General features: G+C 42.6%; 1 protein-coding gene across 1 annotated transcript in view; it reads left to right on the forward strand.

Moving 5' to 3' along the window:
* The first annotated feature begins 5631 nt into the window (after nucleotides 1-5631).
* BNIP2 (BCL2 interacting protein 2) overlaps nucleotides 5632-20856 on the forward strand; it is a 178110-nt gene continuing 162885 nt past the window's right edge. Inside the window, exon 1 of the mRNA XM_072962320.1 lies at nucleotides 5632-5843. The gene's annotated coding sequence lies outside the window, so the exon portion shown is untranslated. The remainder of the gene's footprint in view (nucleotides 5844-20856) is intronic.

The following is a 20856-nucleotide window of genomic DNA, read 5'->3' on the forward strand; positions in this document are numbered from 1 at the left end:
CTGCGACCCCTAGTTTTAGACCTTTCTGGCACTAAGTATGCCCGTATTCCCACTTGGAGAATAAGAGGCCTTTCAGTCCACTCCCACATGTACAATCCCGGGATTTGCTGAAGCTGCAGGACTGTATGGACATGCGGGTTGGATTTTCCTCCAACTGGTCCAATTCTGGACAGATTTTATGCTGCCCCTCCACCATTCCTGATCTCCCCACCAACACTTCTGATTGGTCAAGTGACCCCACTTGAGCTGGGCTGTAAATGGGCTTAAAGCAGAAATCACAAATGGCTTCCCACGGGCTAGCCGTGGTAGGCAGCTAAAGTTTGTTTGCCCTACACCATGTTTTTTTTAAAAAATGTGCCAATATCAGCAGTCTGGAGATTTTGCCCACAATAAAAATCTGGATTTCTCTTCTTATTAAAAAACAAACAAAAAAGCAAAACCTCAAGATTTTCCAGCGTTGCAAGGAAGCCTTTCTACCTGGCAACACTGGGCTCAAAGCTGAGTAAGTCCCACCAGTCCCACCACTCACTATCGTTGTAAACCTTCTCCTTCCACTCACTTATGTTACCTAGATTCTGTAGTTTACACCCCTGGTTTAACTTAGCATTCCTCCCAGGTGGTACTTGGCCTCTAATGCAAGTTGTTGGCAATAAAGAAGGGCCCAAAGCATGAGATAAAGAAGAAAATCAAACCCAGGGTTTTCAATAATGCCGCATTTCTTGATGCAGAGAAATTAGGCTCCCCTCCTTTGTCGATTTCACAGAACAAATGACACTTCATCTGTAGAATACATTGTGTTCCGGACAGAGACGATCCGGAATGAATTGATGATAACCTCTGCCGCTTGTTACTCATCTGTTGCTAAGGAGGAGACTCAGGAAAGTTTCCACGTGGGATGTTCCTTCCTCCTGGGTCACGGATGCTGCCAGGGGAAAAATGTGAGATGTGCTGCCAAAGAGAAGAGTCTTTTGTTTGACACAGGAACGACATTCCCATTTCCCTGCCATCAGAGCTATTTCCTCCACGGGAAAGGCATGCCTGTGGGAAGTCACGGCAACCTGCTCCAGGCAGACATTGGCTTATTTCTAGGCTAACAGAGTTCGAAGAGAACAGAGAATGAAAGGAAGCAAAAATCAATTACTCCCGAGTGACAGATGAATGGGTTTTCTCAGTAAAATATGAGAACTATCACCTAGTTGACCCTCAGCCCTACCAATCTTGAAAACCATCCAGATCTGCATCCAGATCTTCTAGTTTAAGGATGCTTCCAAATCAGTTGTAGTGTTTTCCTGCTTTAAAAATAAAAAAAACCAGTTTAAACTAAAGAAGTGTATTGTGTTGGGGGGGCATGTCTTTGTTGGGGTAGGGATGCAGGAGCTGATGCATTTGCAGACTGAGGACCCTGGCTGAGCACTCTGTTCAGAGGTTGGTCCAATCTCTGCTCCCCCACCCCCATCCCACACCCTCCCTTGGCATGTTACTTCCTGTAACATATACATTTCTTAATTTAATGGGTTCATTAGTCTGTTACAGCTTTTCCATAGCTAGAAGGGGCCAGAGCAGTGATGAGTGGTTTATCAAGAAAGCAGCTCAGAGGTAGGACTTCATGGCAACACCTTGATGAGGGAATCCAAAGGACTGTCAGTGATGGGAGGGGAGAGGGAAGGACATTTGGATCACCAGAGAATTTCTTCCCCTGGGTCTCCTGACTCAGAAACATTAAAAAATCTAATGCAGCTTTATTCTCCATCCTCCTTTAAGCCTTAAATGTCTGCCTTTGGGGCATGGACTGTAATAGACTGGGGCTTTAGGACCAGTCTCTCGGAGAAGCAGCCGGTGTTCAAGAAGGGCCCTTGACACCATTCTGACTTAATGCTAGACACATCTGCAGCTACTTGGACAAAATTGACATTGTCTGGAGTGCAGAGCAATCGCCTCGCGCAGCATTAGGGAGCATTTACTCTTGAGCCGTGCTACCAGACAGCAAATCTTGACCTTTAGGAGTTCAGAGATTAGATTTCGTTGCTGCAGGCGTTGAAGATATTGTTAGGAATTTGTTGCTATTCAAAGCAGATTTCAGGAGTTACCTATGGGTTTAATTCATCGCATCAATCATTTTTTGGAAGGTTCTTTTAAAGCCGAGATAGCTTCAAATAAAAACTAGGATTACTTTTACATTGATTGTCAGTAGTTGGTGCGGAGCAAAGAGGGGAACGCTCTCGAGATGCTGTTAAAGTTTCCGTATTTGTTCCTTCGCTGGCGGGCTGTCCCGTGGTGTTGGAGAGAAAAGGCAGCTTTCTTCAATAGGCATTTGAGGCAGTTGCTGCTGGAAAGGATAGGAAATGAGAGTGAGGATTTGACTACCCAATTGTGTGGATTTCTCAAGCCCTTTAACACATTCAGTGCACAGGTCTCCTACAGGTTATCTCAAAGTGCATCGTTTAAAACAAGACCCGTTTAAGCCCACAGGGGTTAAATGGGCTTATTTCGTTGAGCTAAGCCATATAGGTACCCAGTCTCCTCCCCTGTCTATGTAGGGGTGTGTATCTGTCTGTGCACATACAGCACGTGCTGTGTGTGTGTGTGCACGTGCGCACGCCTATAGGTGGCCTATCTTACTTGGAGGTCAGTTTCCCAGCATCCTCAGCTCTCTTGATCCCCGAGGCATAGAGAAAAGATTTCTGAGGGTCTCAGGAAAGGAAGTGCCACACCGTGGCTGGACTCAAGCCATGCGCTTCCGTTCGTTCAGCAGACTTTCATCTGATCCTTATTGATTTTTATTTAACGTGCAATTCCTATTAAGCTCTTTCACTCAGCTCCCCAGTCCATTGTCGATTAGACACCTCGAGGAGACCTTACCTCCACGGCTTCTCTTCACCTCTCCAGATTTGCTTCTTATTTCTCAAAGAGAGAGTTTGCATTGAGGAATCCTGTTGCACAGATTTTATTGCAACTCAGAGGTGAGAAGGACTGCTTTTCAAGGCAGGTACAATAGCAGCAAAAAAAAAAAAAAAAAAAACCAAAAAACAAAAAAACCCCACAGAGCCTAGGAAGGGAGGGGACACAAACTAAGGCAGGTAGAGAGCTGACACTCCCAAAGACAGGAGTGCGGCGCTGAAACATCAGTGCAAGTTACATGCAGGTCAGTATGTTTAGTTTAATAAGCCAGGATGATGAGTAATTACTGTAAAATACATTGTAGGAAGATTTTTTATCTAAAATTGTCAACATTTAAAAGCCCCATTGCTGGAAAGAGGAGGCTTTATTATCAAGATAACGCGTATCTTTGGAGCAAGTTGTTGCTTGATGCGGCCGAAGGCAGGAGACCCTTTTGTGGCAGGTGCATAACAGGTGAGCCATGAACCTTGTTGCTGATGCTCAGTGTCATGTCTTCGTGACGCTTTGCACAACTTCAATGGGAACATAAAAAGGAACCCAATTCTCTCCTCCATTCAAGCGAAAGATGGAGTTACCAGGCCTTTCTCCCTGTCCTTGGCAGAAGAGCTCCCGTGTGCCAGGCATAGCCCTCCATGAAGTAGGCGTTGCGTCCTCTTAAGCAGAAAGGAGAACTGAGGATTACTAAATTAAGTAACACAACCGCCAAAGCACATGGCTGGGATTCAGACTCAGCTCTGTCTCTTTAAAGGTTCGTGCTGGCTCCACCAAGCCTAACCAGGGTTCCCACACAGATGAAGAAACTGAGGCACGTGCAGCTAAATGGTCTTGAATAAGTTGCAAAGAGTGACCTGAATGAATATTTCATTCTCAGTCCACCTGCCTTCCACTAAACCACACTTACACCACTCTTACCGATTACATGTATATTAAGAGGCACTGGGAATGCATAATTTGCCAAATAGAACTACATGTGCGTACAACAACGATGTGTGTTATACAGAGTGATTACTACTGCCTTTGCTCTCGTGGAAATACATCTCTGAGTGCATTATAAGATGGCTGAGCATTTCTACCAGGCTTCCAAACCAGCCTGGGGTTGTTCCTGAGTCGCCTAAAAACAAACTGTCTGTAGACAATGGTCTTCAGTGCAGCCAGGACTGTGACTTACTTCTAGCTGATGCTGAGGTAGGGAAGGAGTCTCTTCGACTCCCTGCATAAGGATGTGGTTTATTTGCAAGAAACACAGCCACGCAGTTGCTAGAAGAATGACTAACAGAGGGTGATTAGGTCAAGCGCGATGCTCTAGGTATGAGAAGTTAGTGAACACATCAGTTTGAACTTGCTTGAGTTCATTTATTTAAAAAATCTTTTATTGCAAAGGCAATCCCTCTCTACTGCAGAAAATTGAAGAAGTACCACTAAGCCAAAAGAAAGAAAATCCACCCAGGTTTCTACCAAGTAGAGATGACAAAAGCAAACACTCCAGGGTCTGTCTGCTCCTCTATAAACCTATACTGTTTATGAAAGGATCATAATTTCTATTCTGTTTTGTAACCAGCTTATTCTACTTAAAAACACTGGGACCATCTTTTCATGTCATTAAATCCTCTACAATGTCATTTCCTCCGGCTGTGTGATAGCTTAGTGAATGGCTGTATCATGGGTTATGTTTAATAACTTTCCTAATGTGTTTCTGTTGAAGGTCCCGAACCACAACCCGATGAATGGTGAGGCCTTTAAATAGTCCTGCCCCAAACAGTGTCCTCGGTCCTGTCCTCTCTCCTGTTTTTATTAAATGATAAATGAGAGCTTCAGGCCACATCTCTTCAGGTCCTGAGAACACATGAGATAACCTCTGAGAATGTGGACAGACCCTGTGAAATGAGCCTGGGCTGTGGTCAGCACTTAGGACCGCTAATTCCCCTCAATCCTGCAGTAGACAGCCCTGGTGGTGCACAGCATTCATAGTTCCAGAGTGCCTCCCCCTCCAGTGGCATCTTCAGCACACCGGGTGCTGGGTCATGCTAATCCTCCTGACACAAGTGAGGGGACCGCGGCTCAAGAGGCTGCAGTAACTGACCAAAGATCACCCCAAAAGTGAGTCGCAAAGCTAGCTTCTAAATGCAGACTTGTAGATTCTAAGTTCACTGAAAATGTGCTCCATGCTATGTGGAGGAAGGAAGCAAGCAAGCAAGGAGGGAGGGAGGATGGAAGGAAGGAGCGAGGAAGGGAAGGAGAAAAGCTTTTTTTTTTTTTGAAGAGAGGCTCTAAAGATAGGCAATATAGGCGTCTGGGGCTCTGGTGCTCTGTGAGCAGGCAGGGAGGGCAGAGGCGGTCCCCAGTCCATCCCATGTGCACCTGTCCGCTTATCTCCCGCCAAGATAACGGAGGGACAGGAACAAGCTACTTCCTCGGGCTTGAGCTTCAGACCCAGAGGTCTGAAACTACCAAGCCGTTTCTCCCCCATGCTTCTGCAGACGCCACATCAACAGACCACCTGTGTTCGTGGCTCTCTCGCCTCCCCACCCCCTGCGGTGCTCCCCCTGCAGGCGGAGACGCGCGCTGACAGGAGACACCTGGCCCTGGGGCAGCAGCTGGAGGGGCGTGGCTGCGAGGAAGGGGGCGGCCCTGAGGGCTGTCGTCACGCGTTGGAGGGCGGGCCCCGCTGCGCAGAGCCGTTAGAGCTCCGAGGCCTTCAGGGCCTAACAGCGGGCGAAAGGTGCCGGGACAGCGACGCGTACCCAGCGTTAGGAGGAGTCTTGTCACGGCAGACAGGGTCAGCCCCTTGGCCAACTTTGGAACACGGACTTGGCCAAAAGAGCACCGACTTCAGACTTTCTGCGGGATTCCGTGTCACCGTGACTCGTCAGCCGTGGGCCACGTGAGAGTCACGCAGCGTGCCTGAGTTGCAGTTTTCTCTTCCACAGAAAGGAGGGGAGATCGAGGTGAGTCCCTGTAGTTACACGGATATGAACTAACATAACTAAAGCATATGCATGTGCGTAAAATGCCAGGCGTATTTCGGGAACTCGCTTGAGTTGGCTGCTGTGTTCCCCGCACCTGGAGGCTGGTTACCTCAGGGCCCGTATTAACACCACGTGGGTTTTAAAGGCCTCATCTGGATCTGAGCGTCTCTGATTTCGTGATGATGAAATTGTTTGTGGGAGAAGGGGAAGAGGGGAGAAGATATGCTGACGAGGTAAACACAGTTCCCAGGAAAAAGCTGATACTTCGAGTAATGATTTATCGAATTCTCTTTGGCACGTGAATGGAGTGGGCTGTGTTTCTCTAAAGCGGCTGCTGTGGGTTGGCTGGGGAGGCCTTACCAGACCCCTGGGAATCTCCCCAGTGTCTCCACAACAACCCGGAAAAATATACAGCCTCCGCACAAATTGTTTGCTGTGGAAATTAGGCACTAACACGTCTCTCCCGCCCCTCCCCCAGTCCTCTCCCATGTAGAAAACTGGGAGCTGTCTTGCCCTCTGACTTGGTGAACTGGATCAGTATGATGGCGAAGACAAAGACACACATTCTGTTCTAGCCTTGCGGGTGCTTAATGATTCCTTAGATGAGAGTCGGATATGAAAAAGCTGCACTTTTAGGATGCCAGCATACGGTTCTATTTGTGCTCATAGTTGACTCACCTCCTACAGCTCCTAAGGTGGGAAATCCACGGGGAGAAGCAGGTGCTTAGAAGAAGCTATCATTTGGGGCAGCATGAGGAGAACCCAAGGAACAGCATCTTTCTCGGGAGCTCCGTTTGGGTCCCAGAGCAAGGGTCGGCACTTCTTCGCAAAACGGTCAACTATCAGACTGCTTTTATTTGACATTCAATTTCTTTGTTCTTTCATCCGTTTAAGTAATCAGCATGTGTGTACTGAGACGCTTGTTAGGCCCTGGAAATAAAATACTGATTCACAAGTTTCCTGCCCTGAAGAAGTGGGGAGTCTAGTGGAAAAGAGTTGCTTTGGAATTCAGGGCCATAGGCTGTGGTCTGCCCAGCCGTGGTGGGCTGTCACATCACTGTCACCAGACTGAGGGGGAGCTCTGGCTCTCCTGGTCGTGCTGCCGTAGCATCCTGGACCCCCGCCGACCCAGGGTCCCTTAGTTGAGGCAGGAGGATAAAGTCACTCACATGGTGCATTAGACATAGAGAAGGGCAGGTGGTAAACCCTTTGCAAGGCTATATAAGCTTTGGCAAGGTCATTCCGAGAGAAATAAATAAGCCCAGTAAATAATACAGAACCCACTAATGAATCAGACCTGAACTGTTCATTCTTTCTGCTTCCCTTGCTTTTGTGCTAGTTTTTAAGGGTATACCCTCTGCCCTTTATCCTGAGTTAACACAGTGGGGTCCGTCCTTCTCTCTCCACCCCATCCTGAACAGTGCTTTCCATTTAAATTTTCCATGTTATCTTGTTTCCTTTCAATATCTCACGCTCATCTAAGCTCAGTAGTGGCAGAGCAAAAAATTCCAACCTATCCCCAGTCTTAGTCTCCAACTTCAGGGTCTCTCTGGGGAGAGACAGTCTGGCGATGAGACCTGGAGAAAGATGGGGACAGAGGGGTAACAGTCACTAAGGCATCTTCCCTGTGACGAACAAGTGTGCAGTGTGAGGACCAGGTCCTTGGTCCTGAAACCCCAAGAGTCTGACAAAACCAAGCTCTTTGTCAAGTTCGTAGCAAACTCCCTGGCTGGCAGGATCCAGACCTGAACTGACATGAGTCTATTTATAGACTTATATTTATCTTGCTTAGTATGAATATTCATACATTTCATTAAAGAAATATTAATGTGTTTAATTATGAGATGCTACCACATACCCTGTTGGGGGTGTTATGTAATTTATGGAAAATGCCTCATATTAACTTTCTGAAATTCAAAAAATTTTGAATTCTTAAACACATTGGTCTCACGGATCTCTTAAGGGGCTGTGGAGCTGTACCATTTTTTCAGTCTGTCTTATGGTCTTTATCTTTCATAGACAATTTTTATTTTCTTGAGAGTACAATGCAGAAGCTTTCTAAAACTCTTTTTTGCTTTTTCACCACATCTACTTTCTCCCACAGCACCCCAAATTAGCTTTTATTTCATGTATACTATGCTTAGCACCTTGGGGTTTTTTTTTTGTCATTAAAAAAAAAATCCCTGTGTATTTTTATATCTTGTTTTTTTAACAGCTTTATTGAGGCATGATTTACATATCATGAAATTTACCTGTTTTGAGTTTACAATTCACTGACTTCAGGTGAATTTACAGAGTTGTGCAACCATCATCAATCACATCATGTCTAATTATAAAACATTTCCATCACCCCAAAAAGAAACCTCTTGCCATTTGTCTGCCTCCCCACCTCCAACCCCGGGCAGCCATGAATTTCCTTTCTGTCTATGATTTTGAGACCACACTACGCGCCAGCCACAGTGCACACAATCTTCCTGGGGAAACCGAGGCAGAGTTCATGATCTTTCCAGAGTCAGCCAGCAGAGGTCAAGAGTAGCCTCTCACTGGACAGGATCAGAGGCAACTGTAGCCCAGGCTCTGATGTTGAGAGAGGAGTGACCCCAGGGGGTCGTGAACTGGATGGATGACCTTTAGGCTCCCATGAGTTCTGCATTGCCTCAAGTCTGTAAATCCATAAAATGCCTCCAACTAAGCCAGGGACTTACTTTAATGAATAGATAAGAATGATGTGTCATGAACAGACTAATTGCATATAAAAGGAACGCTTCTGAAGTGCGCAGTGTGTTCCCTTAAGCACTTTAAAAGCCCCCCAGAGATGCAGTTTGCAGTCACAATTTGCATTATCAATGAAGAGGCAGTTTACCAAGCCAAGGGGAGCGTCCGCCTTGCCCTGGTTCGAGTCATCACACAGTCCAACGTACTGATGTCTAAGTTAATGACAACTTTTGATAGATTTATTCTCTCAGCTTGTTAAATTTGAAGTTGGTGCTTCTGGTAGTATTGTCCTGGTCTGCTGGTGTTGTAGCTACATAAAAATAGTTGATAGACATAAAAATAGTAGATAGTTGAAATACCCTATATGTAATTGAAGAAACATCTGTTATGTGCTTATTATTATTATTATCGGCTTCCTTTCTGTCCATGAAGAGAAATCCATTCTCAAAGCCAGCCAAGTTGGCCTCCGCCTTTCTGCAGGATAGCCCTCTCCATGATCCAGACTGTTATCTGCTCCCCCACCCTCTCCAGATTTCAAGGACCATGTGTTCTTTCTGTACCCTCTTCCCAAGCAAAACTCAGGCCTAGAAAGAGAGTTACAGGCCACCATTTCCGCCTTGATATGATATTTAGAGCGCTCAAGCCCCCAAATAGAGATTCCAGGTCCATGGGTTTTAAACCCTGTGGCAATTTTGTAGTAAAAGGTAATTGATCCCCAATAAAGATACTTCAGAGCACCGATAAGAGTTTTGTAATTCATGGACTTCTCTGGGTGCTTCTAAAATTGTATTGCATATTGTTGAAAGATAAACTGAGGCATACTAAAATTTTCAAGAGTTCATTTGGGCAATAATTGGCGTGAATTGGGCAGCATCCAATCTAGCAAATAGACGTTTTCAGGCAGAAGGGAGTGGGAACTAGGGATGGGTACTTGGCAAAAAAATGCAGGCTGGTCATTGGAAAGTCACTTTCCTTTAGGGGACGGCAGGGGTCTGTCAGGCAGATTATTTAACTAGTGCTGATCAGGCAATTCCTGATTGTCTCGTTCAAGACATTTCTGGGAGAACTGAAACTTAGTCTTGGTTTGGTGATGTAGGGCTCAGCATAAACAACTCCCTTTGGGGCCTGTTGTCTTGTTTTCGACAATTTGCCCTTTTGATCAGACTCTCAGCCTAAATGAGAGATGTGATCAAAATTTAAGGCATTACTCTCAGCTACTGTTCTAAACTCACAGTTATTGCTGATTCCGTGTGTGGTTTTCACAGGTGGTGATGTTGGGTTCACATTCTGTAAGTCGGTCATTCTCTTCATTCCATTTCTGACATTCCGGGTCTTAGGGAGCTTGTTTGCGTGGTAGTTAGCAGCTGTGAATATGCACTTAAAGCTTTTGAGAGAATCCAGCACACCAGGGAGACCACTGTGATTCTTACAAGCAGGATAAGTCCCATTGTCTGGAGTGCTCTTTGGAGCCATGGTCTCCATGAGCCAAACCAATTGGAATCGAGTAAGTCAATGGAAGACCCCAGTTGAAGGAGTCAGTTTCCTAAAGCTAACTGGCTTCTTCAGTGATCTTACGTAGCTGAGTCTCAACTTCCCCAAAAATGTCCATCCAAGTACAGCACGTGGTGTTGGCCACAGCACAAACACCTGCTTGTTCACCTAAAAGACAGTCAAGGGCTAGCCTATTACCAAGAACACCTTCTACAGAGAGTCCAGGAAATTTTGTTGGTCAGCAGCAGATGCTGCAGTGTCTTCCAAAGTTAAGGAGAGATTCCTGATCATAGCCTCACTTGCATTACTCCTGGCCAGGGCAGTAGGGATCTGCCAGAGAAAGCTAATTTTGAATTACGAATGCCACCTGGTAATTCCTGTTTGAATATGTGGCTCAGGATTGGAAAGGTGACAGCCAATAAAATTGAAGGTTCTATAGACTGCACCAGTGGTTTTGTTCTAGTTACATTTGTCTTATGTCCCTTTTTTAGTACAGAGCCTGGGTGCAAGTTTCCCTGGGTTTAGAATTGTTCTCAGAGGCAGGGAAATGGTGCCACAAGGTTAGGGAGTCTGACACCGTAGAGGGAGCTGAGGTTGTTCCAGAGAAAGTGAGGCATTGGAAATCGGAGAAGTTTGTGACGGGCTGACCTGCATGGTGACCAGCAGTGTGGCAAATCCAGCAGTTATTGCAGGTGGATTACTCCTCCTTGCAGTGGCCTGAAATAAGTAAGCATTCTCTTTCCAGGCCAGAGCAAGACGAAAGGTGAACACAAGAATCATAGAGACCTTCATGCTGTAAGAATTAGGAAAAGGATGGTCAGAGAGGGAAAGAGGGATAGAAAGAAATGTTCTTGACCCAACATCTTGGGAGAAAGCAGTGTACCTCAAGGTCAGCTACTTCTCTTCCTCGCCAGTTGGATTTTGAGGTCTTCTCTGTTTGCACAGGACCAGATGCCAGGTGGGGGCTTCTTCAGTTGTGAAGTATACACCCAAGTGTCAACACCCCGTGATTTGGCAGCAATGTCAGTGGTCAGGAGTACTTGGTAGGGTCCTTTCCATCAGTCTCACTTTGCAAAAGCATCAGAGTAAAATAGTAACTGTCTGTAAATGACCAAAGACTGAAACATGCCCATGGTTAAAGATCAGATGAGAGTTTATTATAATAGAATTGATAAGGAAATTTGGTTATTTCTGGGACATAAGAACATTTAAGATAACTGGAATTATGACTGATAACGTCATACCAGACAGGACATATTAGATTTTTAGGAATTTTATAGAATTTCTAGAACACATGTTAATCATATGCATCTATACAAACATAGCCTGAGAAGGTTTATCATCACTTACTTGACAGTGCTTCCCATGTAATTTAACATACCAAATAAACCTGATTAGTTTAACATCTCTATTTTACAGGGTGGGAGAGAAATCATTTGAGATTTCCCAGGAATCCTCAAAGTTAGTTAGAGGCCAAAAAGTTTCCATTTAGAACTTGATTTTGAGAATATGTCAAAAGTTTTTAACATTTGATTAAATAAGATCACATCGTTATGAAATAATACTTAGTCATCTATTTAACTAACGTGACAGCACTAAAGATGTTAGAGGCAATAATGGAAGGTTATATAGTTATGAACAAAACTTAGCACTTTTAATATTGAGAAGACTGGGTTTTCTTAAGTAATGAAAGACCTAATAAAGACAAGTTAAGCACAGTAAATTATTTTGGTAAGACAAAATCTCTGCTGTCCAGGCAGATTACTTAACAGGTAAAGAAAAACCTTTGGTTACAATTTTGTATTAACAGCAGACCAATAATCTAATAAAGCTTTGTCCTTTTAACAGAGAGAAAATCAAATTCTAATCTTGCATCAGGGTACTTTTGTTTTTAAAACTCATTCTTTAAAAATGTAAATGAATCCATTCCAATCTTAATCAGCTTGACTACACATCACATTTCTTTCCCAAGATTCCTTTCCACACACTTCTACAAGCTTTTTAAAATATCCATTCAGATTTTGTCCTACGATTTTTAACTCTTTTTGTGAGACAAACAATAATTTTACTTTCCTTACCTGCTTTTCATACACAGTGACTTCCTTTCACCCTTATTATTTCTACGTGATTTTAATTATATAAATTGATTAGAATTTTAAACCCTTAGAATTTTTAATTTAAAGTGAAGACTAAGAAGTAAGCCACTGTGGACTGTAACGCTGTTGCATGGCAAATTTAAAAATACATTCCATAATTTCTACAAGTGTATTCTCCCTTATAGTGAGTTTTCCAATGTGGCCCAAAATATGTTTACTAATAGACCCAATTATTTTTAGTTCCTGTTAAAGGAATCCAAAAGTGGAGAAACTTATATTCTGTAATTAATGTTTCAGTATTTTATCGTAATTGGAAATTTTCAATGACTTTCCATCATTTAACTTATCTTCAGTATAACTTTATGGTTTCAAAAAAGATTTTGGAAACTATTTTTAAGTAGATCTACCATAAAGCATAATTATTATTGAAAACTTCATTTATAAACCTTTATCTTACTTGTATCGATTTAATTCAGTTGTTCTTAACACTTATGTTTAAATTAGTCGTGAAAACCTCATGAGGGATTAAACAGCTAACCATCATCTTAAATTATCCTTCTTGATGACAAATTCTATAACAGAGATAACATGAGCTTATTTGACTTTCAGTAAACCTAGGTAGAATAAAAGTATTACATGTAATGCTGATAACTCTATGACATGCCTGTTTTACTTAAACCAACAGATTTAAACTATCTTTTATCTACTAACAATTATCCTAGATTACATGAACTTGGAAAACATTTGTGTTAGCTTCTACATTTTTGAGAATATACTTGATTTATATCATTGCTTGTTTACCTTAAAGACAAAGCTTAAAGCCAGGTAAATAGAGCTCATTACAAATTAATTTTGGCAATACCAACAGGAGGTAGGAAAAAAAAAATCACACATTTGTTACAAACATACATAGACATATATAAACATATAGGCAGATGCAAACGGAGATCTTAAAGCTTGATTTTTAAATTTTATATGTGAGACGGGAATCACAATGTAGAACTCACTAGTTTATAAAAAACAGTTGAATATAAACTGGGTGTCTGGCAGATGATAGAAGTTATCATCTGCTCAGATGGCTTAAACTTTTTACTGATACTTTTAGAAGAAATTTAAAATTTTTTCATGGGCCGAGTTTTCAAAACAGCCTTTCCTTTCATTTTTTTTCTTCATTCTGATAAGAACTACTTTAGTTCCTGGAGAAGACCAGGTAGAATACTTGGATGTCAAAAGGCACAGAGTGAGAATGCAGGTTCCACCAAGAAGGACTTTCGTTCCCTAGGTTCAGGTCTTTTACAGTGTCTGAAAGCCTTTTGAGATGGGGTTGGGGGTGGGGTTGGATGTGGAACTGGTAAAAAGGTCACATGCACTTTGAATTGTTTCTAGAGCCACATTTCTGTTCTTGTGAAGACTTGATTTGTAAGACAATACAGTTGTTTTCAGTCCTTCAAAAAAAAAAAATTGAGTTAGAACCTGAATGATAGCAAGGTGCTGACCCACTCATCCACCTACATCATCTTCAGTTTGCTTTTTTATATCCGAGAGAAGGTTTTCAACTAAGATGGAAATCAAACGATTCCTGTTTTCTAGATTTAAAACTGGGTGTCTTTGGGATGTTTTAGTAAATCCTCCCACAATAAGCTTTAGAATGTTTTTACTTCCCTCTGGGTACATAGTTTCATTTTAGGTTAGGGAAGAAGGTCTAAAACATGTTCCTTTCAGGCTCTGAATTTCAGCTTCCAGTGTGGCCAACTTCTGACCATAGACTTAAAAAAAAAAACCTTAAAAAATATCTTGTCAGGTTTCAGCTGATACAAATAGTAAATATTCCTGGCAGTATTGATGATCCCATGAATGAAAGAGGTGTCCCTAAAGAGGGTGTGAAAGATAGTTAAGTCCCCTTGTGAGTTCTAGAGCCAATCCCAAAGATAAGAAAAGAAAGTCTTTGTTCCCCTGAGAGCTGGCCACAGTCAGCAGGATGCCAGCTGCACGTGGAGTACAACACACGTTCCTGTCCGGCTATATCCACCTGCAGGTGGGGTCCCACTCACATTTCTGTCTGGCCATATTTTTAGGCCCCCAGACCTGACAGTTGCCAAGCCAAGTTCTCAGGATATAAAACAAGACAAACAAGAAGGCAGTAGCTGTCCCCGGGAGAGAAAGGTCCCAGTGGGTACCTGTAAGCAAATTGGTGAGTCACAGTTTAAAGATTTAATTCTTATCGGTATTTTTCCTGCCGATCTGAATTTGGAAAGGAAGGGACAGCATAAAATGTCCACCAGTCATCTCAGTCTCTCCACCAGTCATCACAGATAGAGATCTGGGAGGACTGACTTTGGTAAGAATTCTCACCCTTTGCTGATGTCTGCCGGTTTTCCCAGGATCCCACCTGCAAGTCTGGGGAGAATGAGTGTCCCAGTGGGTCTCATCCTGATCACCAGAAACTGTCGAGGGAGAAAAATAACTTTCCCTCTCCCTTTTATAGTGAGTGCTTGGTTAGACCCCTGTTCCTCTAGGGCACCTCCTAAATGGACAAACTTACCTCGGTTAAAAGTTCTCCACTGTGGCCACTGTAGTTTACGTTACCTTTGGTAAGGTTAACCTGATGGTTCAACCTTAACACTTTGTTCACTGTGCAAGGTCTCACGCTCGACCCAGTCCAGCTTAGATCCTGGCTAGGATCTAAGTCAGACCCAGTCTGGAAAAACAAATGCTCAAATAAAGTCTAAAAGCTCATAACACAAAAGCCGTGGAGCTAGGATCCAGAGGCAGAGAGAAAGCAGAACGCTCAGGAGGCTCCCACGTGCCTACACCTGGTTGCTCTTTGCTGTTGGGGTTTGTCGGGGGTCCCCCTCTTCTGATACCAGAACTGTTAAAAAATAAACTGAGGCTTATTAAACATTTAATAGTTTATTTGAACAAAGATGGATTCAAATCAGACAGCATCCAGTCTAGCAGCTAGAAAAAGCTTGGAGGAGCTGTGTAAGATGAAAGACTTATAGGCAGAAGAGAGCGGGAACAAGGAAGCTATACTAGGCAAAGAAGGAGTTGGCTGCTGTAAGGTTACTTTCCTTTAGGGGACCAAAGGGGTCTCTCGGGCAGATTACCTAACGAGTGCTGACCAGGTGATTCCTGACTGACTTGTGTTAAGTGTACATTTCTAGGCAAGCCAAAATGGTTGAGTCTCATTTTGGTGACATAGGGCTTAGCCATTCCATTTTGGGCCTGTTGTCTTGTGTTTAACGGTATGTTATAATTAACGTCCATATATCTTTTGGTTGGTTAAGAGCTTTAATCTGTTTTCTGTCATTTAATCATCATGATGATCCTACAAAGATGGTATTATTGTCAATTGTTTTTAATTAACTTAAAATTTTTTGAGGTTGTTAATAGTTAATGATAAGGTATCATTAAATATTCATAAGTTATTATCAGTTTTATTGATAACTATTAAGTTATATAAATCATATCATATTGTAAGTTATTGTAAATCATATAAAATCATAAAAATCATCACAAAATTGAAAATAACTTACGAATTTTATTGATAACTATTGATATAAGGTATCATTAAATGAGATAAGCTATGCAGTGAGCCCAGTACTGAGCTTTCTTACTTAGAGACTATAGACAAAAAGTTGACTATTGTAATTTTTTTAACCTTCACCCTTACTTTTAGGGGTAAGGAAAATGAAGCTCAGAGATGTTAAGGAACTTGCCCAAGGTTCACACAGCTAGTAAGAGTGGAGTGGGGGTTGAAATTTCATGTCAGTTTTTTCTGGGACACACCTTTGATAACAGCTTAACTAGCCTGGCCTTGCCCAAGATCAAGAGTAGCCACTCTGCTGCTTTCTGGTTCCGTGAGCGTGGACGAGGCCATGCTATTTAAGCTTTTCTATCAAGCTATATAGCACTGCCAGATGGAATCACAGAATCAAAGGTCTGAGCTTAAAGCTTGGATTTGATAACACATTTCTCAGACCATGGAATTCTACACCTCTTCCTGATGGACTAGAGAGAGGGAACAGCTTCTCTACCACAAATAGCAGCAAAATGGTTTTATTTCGACTTAGAAATTTATACACTTGAGTTGCTCTCCTAGGAGCATTTTGCTGCTAGAATTAATTCGTTATAAGGTAGTGCCCAGTTGGAGAGAGATTTAAAAGTTTTAACAACTAGTAAAATAGGATTTTCCCAAATGTTCTTTCACATCTGTGAGCTCATCACAATTTGTTTCATCTACTTACATCTCAGCACAGCACACCATTAAATGTCCCTGCATCTGCACGTTTCCATAAGCAAGAAAGCGTTCAAAAGCTTCCATCTGAATGCATATTTTCGTGTGAGAGCACTCATCTTGCTAGACGGTAAGGTTGTTTGAAGATGTACTTGGGGTGCCTGAGCCAGCATGGCTAGGACCACCAGACTATGTTTCATTTTCTGTTTCCTCGTTTGCAAGAGGACTTTAGTAATAAAACATAGCTGGAATTGGTCTGTGGCTGAGATGGAAAGGAAAGAGGTGGGGGAAAGGATGGATAGTGGGAAATGTGCTCCCTCTGAAAGAAATGGCCCCACCAGGAAGTCCTGTGATGCGTCTCTCATTGGTAGTTGGCTCTTGTTATGGGATTCTTATTAAGCATTTGCTTAATACTAACCAGTGTCTTTTACTATTTTTTTAAACTGGTTTCTCTATTTTTCTTTTTTTTTTTTCAGTTTTATTTATTAGTTTATTTACTTGCTTTTTTTTTCTCTGTGATTTATCATAACATTTTGTGTATATTTCCCTGTGCTATACAGTGTAATCTTGTTTATCTATTCTACAATTTTGAAATCCCAGTCTATTTTTCTAATCTGTAAAATCCCTCTTACCTCTTGCCCACTTCACTGATACTGGTTTTGAAATGTATACATATTTAAATAGAGAATTTGTGATAAGTGTTTCCTTTTTCCAAAGAATAATGTTAGGCCGACAGCCACTGCCTAAAAGAGACAGGGTGTTTCTCACCGCCCGCATGGTGGGAGCGATTAGCTGTGTCTGTTACCCCTACAAGGACTGACCTATGGTCATTCCCCCCTTATCAGGTCTGGCACAAGTTTATCATCTAGACCAGAAGTTGCAAAGCAAAGGGCCAAGACCAAATCAGGCTCACAGACATGGTTTGGTTTTGTTTTGGCTCAAATAATTAAAAAAAAATTTTTAATAGTCACCAACTTTAAAATAAATTTGGAGCGTTCACATAAAAATAAGAAGTTTCTGGCACTTTTTGAAAAATGCAAAGCTCTGCACACCGGGAACACTGCCCATAGTGACATGAGGTACTTGTCATGTAACTCTGCCCTTGAGAAGGGGCTTCTTCTCTCCAGGCTGCTCTGGTCCCCACCTCTTCCTGATGCCTGGAGGAAAGAGTGGCCCCTGTGGGCATTTGAGGTTACAATCCTAGAAGAAGTAGTCAGTGGCTGCCACCCCAAACAAAAAACAAACCAACCAGCAAACATTACCACCTCTCAGTGTTTACTACAGGAACGCACAATGATACGTTGCTATTTGGGAGAAGGTGTACAAGGTCAGCTCACGCTTGGGTGTGTGCATGTGAATTTATTTGTGCGATGGAGTGTCCCTCTCCCTTCCCCCCATGCCAACAAGTCCTAGAGAGGACAGAGCACAAGCTCTGATGTGAGGCAGACCTACCTTCAGGTTGTGGTTGTGCCACTCACTAATCACATGGTGTGGGCAAGTCGTTTAACCTCTCCCAGTCCCAGTATCCTCCTCTATAAAAGTAACTGCCTGTTTGCACAGACCTGACCCACTTGAACACTAAACACATGTTCCCTGCTTCTGTTCTCTCCCTTCAAACAAATATTGAGATTGGGTTGGCAAGCTCTTTCACTGAATTGACAGCCAAATGGGTTGCAGTGGTTGGTGGAAAACACACAGAGCCCTCTGTGTACTGCAGTGGTGGGATGTGGGACCTCATTTAATACAGGAGATCCCTTTTGGAGCAGTCTGGGTGTTGCTGCAAAACCTGCCTCTACCCCAAAAGACAAATTAAGACTTGGAGGCAGAGTTTTGGGAAAATCAGAGAAGAACTGCTTTATTGCTTTGCCAGGCAAAGGGGAGTCACCGCAGGCTACCTGCTTTAGAGACTGGGAGTCCATCTTGGAGTTGGGGCCTTGAGGTTTTGTAGAAAAACTGGGTGGAACAGAAAAGGTGATAACAATCAGGGCACTTTACAGGGGGCTGCTACATTCCTCTTAACCTTGATAAATCTTTCTGGCCTCATGGAGGAACTCTGGAGGTCTGTCCATTCTGAGATTATCAGCCCTTTTCCTCCTTCCTGGAGCAAAGCCTCTGGGAGAAGCTTGGGGGTTGTTTAGCACAAAAGCAGTAAGGGAGAGAAAGCAAACTGTGGGGTTTCTTTGTCAGACAGAATCAGCAAACAGACTTAGCATCAGGGAAGTTAGTCTGTTTCCCACTCCTTCACGGGCATCCTGCAGGTCCGGGTCCCCCCAGGTCCGCAGGCTCTGTTCAGGTTGTATTTTCCCTCGGGATGGGTTGGACGCGTCCTCTGTGAGCTTGCTGCTGAACTGCAACTACTTTAAAAGGAAGTATGGAGGCTGTGAATTTGAGATCAGATTTCAGAGTGGAGCCCAAAGGCGTCCAGTTACGTGTGAACACAGCATGAGAAATAACAATAGGGAGTGAGATATGCTAAAAGTGTTCTTCATGAATTTACATTCAATAAAAAACCCCTTCCAGCTATAATTATCACATTTTTGCTAATATTGAGATTCTAGATGTCAGACAATATTTGAGTAAACTAATTAAAGAATGCTTTTTCCCTAGCCTTGACAATCTTTTTTATTGAAAGTTTAAAAAAAAATTTTTTTTGAGTGAAACTGACTGATCTACAGGACTAGCCCTTGGGGATGAGACCCCAGGAATATCTCACCTTTTTACTTTTCCTTTGCGCCCCCCTCCCCACCCCACCACCTCCCCATCCCCAGCTCTGCTTTGTGTTCTTTTGTTAAGGGCACTCTTTTCAGACAGTGTTAATGTGTCTTTTTTATGCATTTGCCAAATAGTTCTAGGTGGAATTGCCTCTTAAGATTTCCTCTTTGGCTGTGGCCCATTCAGACTCAAATTGTTGTGCTCAGTAGGGCCATTGTCACATTATAACAGGGAAAATGCTTCATCATGTGTTATAGAACAAGACGGAATCTTCGCTAAGGAGCTCAGGGATCAAAGCCGAGGGAAAAGATTAATTTTTATGCATCAAGTTATTATAGAGAGAGAAGGAAACATTAAGATTGCCAGAGAGGAGATTTTTTCATCTAATAGCTATATGGAGACTCTGTTGGGAGGACCATTGGCTCTGTTCTCAGATTTGTTTTTACCGTGAAAGTGCTTGGATCTAGGTCATAAGCTTGTTTGCACGTATTTCAGGTTTAAAGCACCTCCCTTTAAAAAAGGTATTATTTTGTCAGGATTTAGGTACATCTAAAAATATTCTGATTGTTTTTACTCCATAAAAATTCACAGCTATATTTCAGACAATTTTGAAAATAAAAGACAAGATAGAAAAGGTAAAGTAATTACTCTTTACCCTATAATCCTAATCCAACAACTGGTGATGTGTTTCCTTTTTATCTTTCAAATGACACTATTTAAGGGGCTTGTAAACGTATGTCTGTGACTTTTATATCCTGTTTCTTTTGTTCACCTAATAATATACGATACATGATTTTCCACACTCTTACAGAGGTCTCTCAAGCATGTGTGCCCAGTTTATTAAGTTCTTATTAGACAGCTGAGTAGCTTCCTTTTTTTTTTTCCACTCTAAAAAGTATACTTGCATACCAGGATTTTGATGCATTCTGATTTATATTCCTAGAATAAATTTTCCAAAGTGGAATTTCTGGATCAAAGATTATAAATATTAAGATTTTGATGCAGACAGCAAAATTGCTTTGTGAAAAAATTATCTTAATGAGACAGGAGGGGAGAGGGCAAGGCACAGCCATTAAAGGAATGACACAGCGATTAACACCAAGATGGCGGGAGAGTCAACTCCCAGTAGGTCTTGAGCTTCATTCTACACGCATTGTAATATATTATCATGGTAAATGACACACCCACAGGTGCCATGACAGTTCTGAGGCTGACCATGAAAGGTCAAATAGTGGGCAGTGGCCCAATTCCTGGGATTCCTTGCCCCCTCACCAAAGTAGCTGGCATAATCCTCCCACTTGTTAGCATATGAAATAACTGAGCCCATAAAAGCTAACAACCCCACACCGTGTGGCCTTTCTGGCTTTCTGAGACGGGCTGCACTCTGTCTATGGAGTATATAACTCTCAGAATAAATCTACTTTTATTCAACTGTGGCTTGCTCTTGAATTCTTTCCTGTGTGATGCCAAGAACCCACACTTGGCGGGGTGCATTCCAGGGACTCAACTGAGACCTGGGACACGGCCATCCTTTCACCCCACATTTTCCTGTATCACCAGTGGAATGCCCTTTTACCACATCATATCCCATCTTAGTTAATTTGTACCTCTTGAGCTTTTAGAAATAGATTATTACTTTCTTATTTTGGGTTAGTTTTTTGATAAGTCACAAAACATCATATATGACAGCAGTTATTACTAGTAATTACTCTCAGTACATAAACACTGTAACATTTAATGA

The sequence above is a fragment of the Vicugna pacos genome, chromosome 6 (assembly GCF_048564905.1).
Source record: "Vicugna pacos chromosome 6, VicPac4, whole genome shotgun sequence".
Lineage (NCBI taxonomy): Eukaryota > Metazoa > Chordata > Mammalia > Artiodactyla > Camelidae > Vicugna > Vicugna pacos.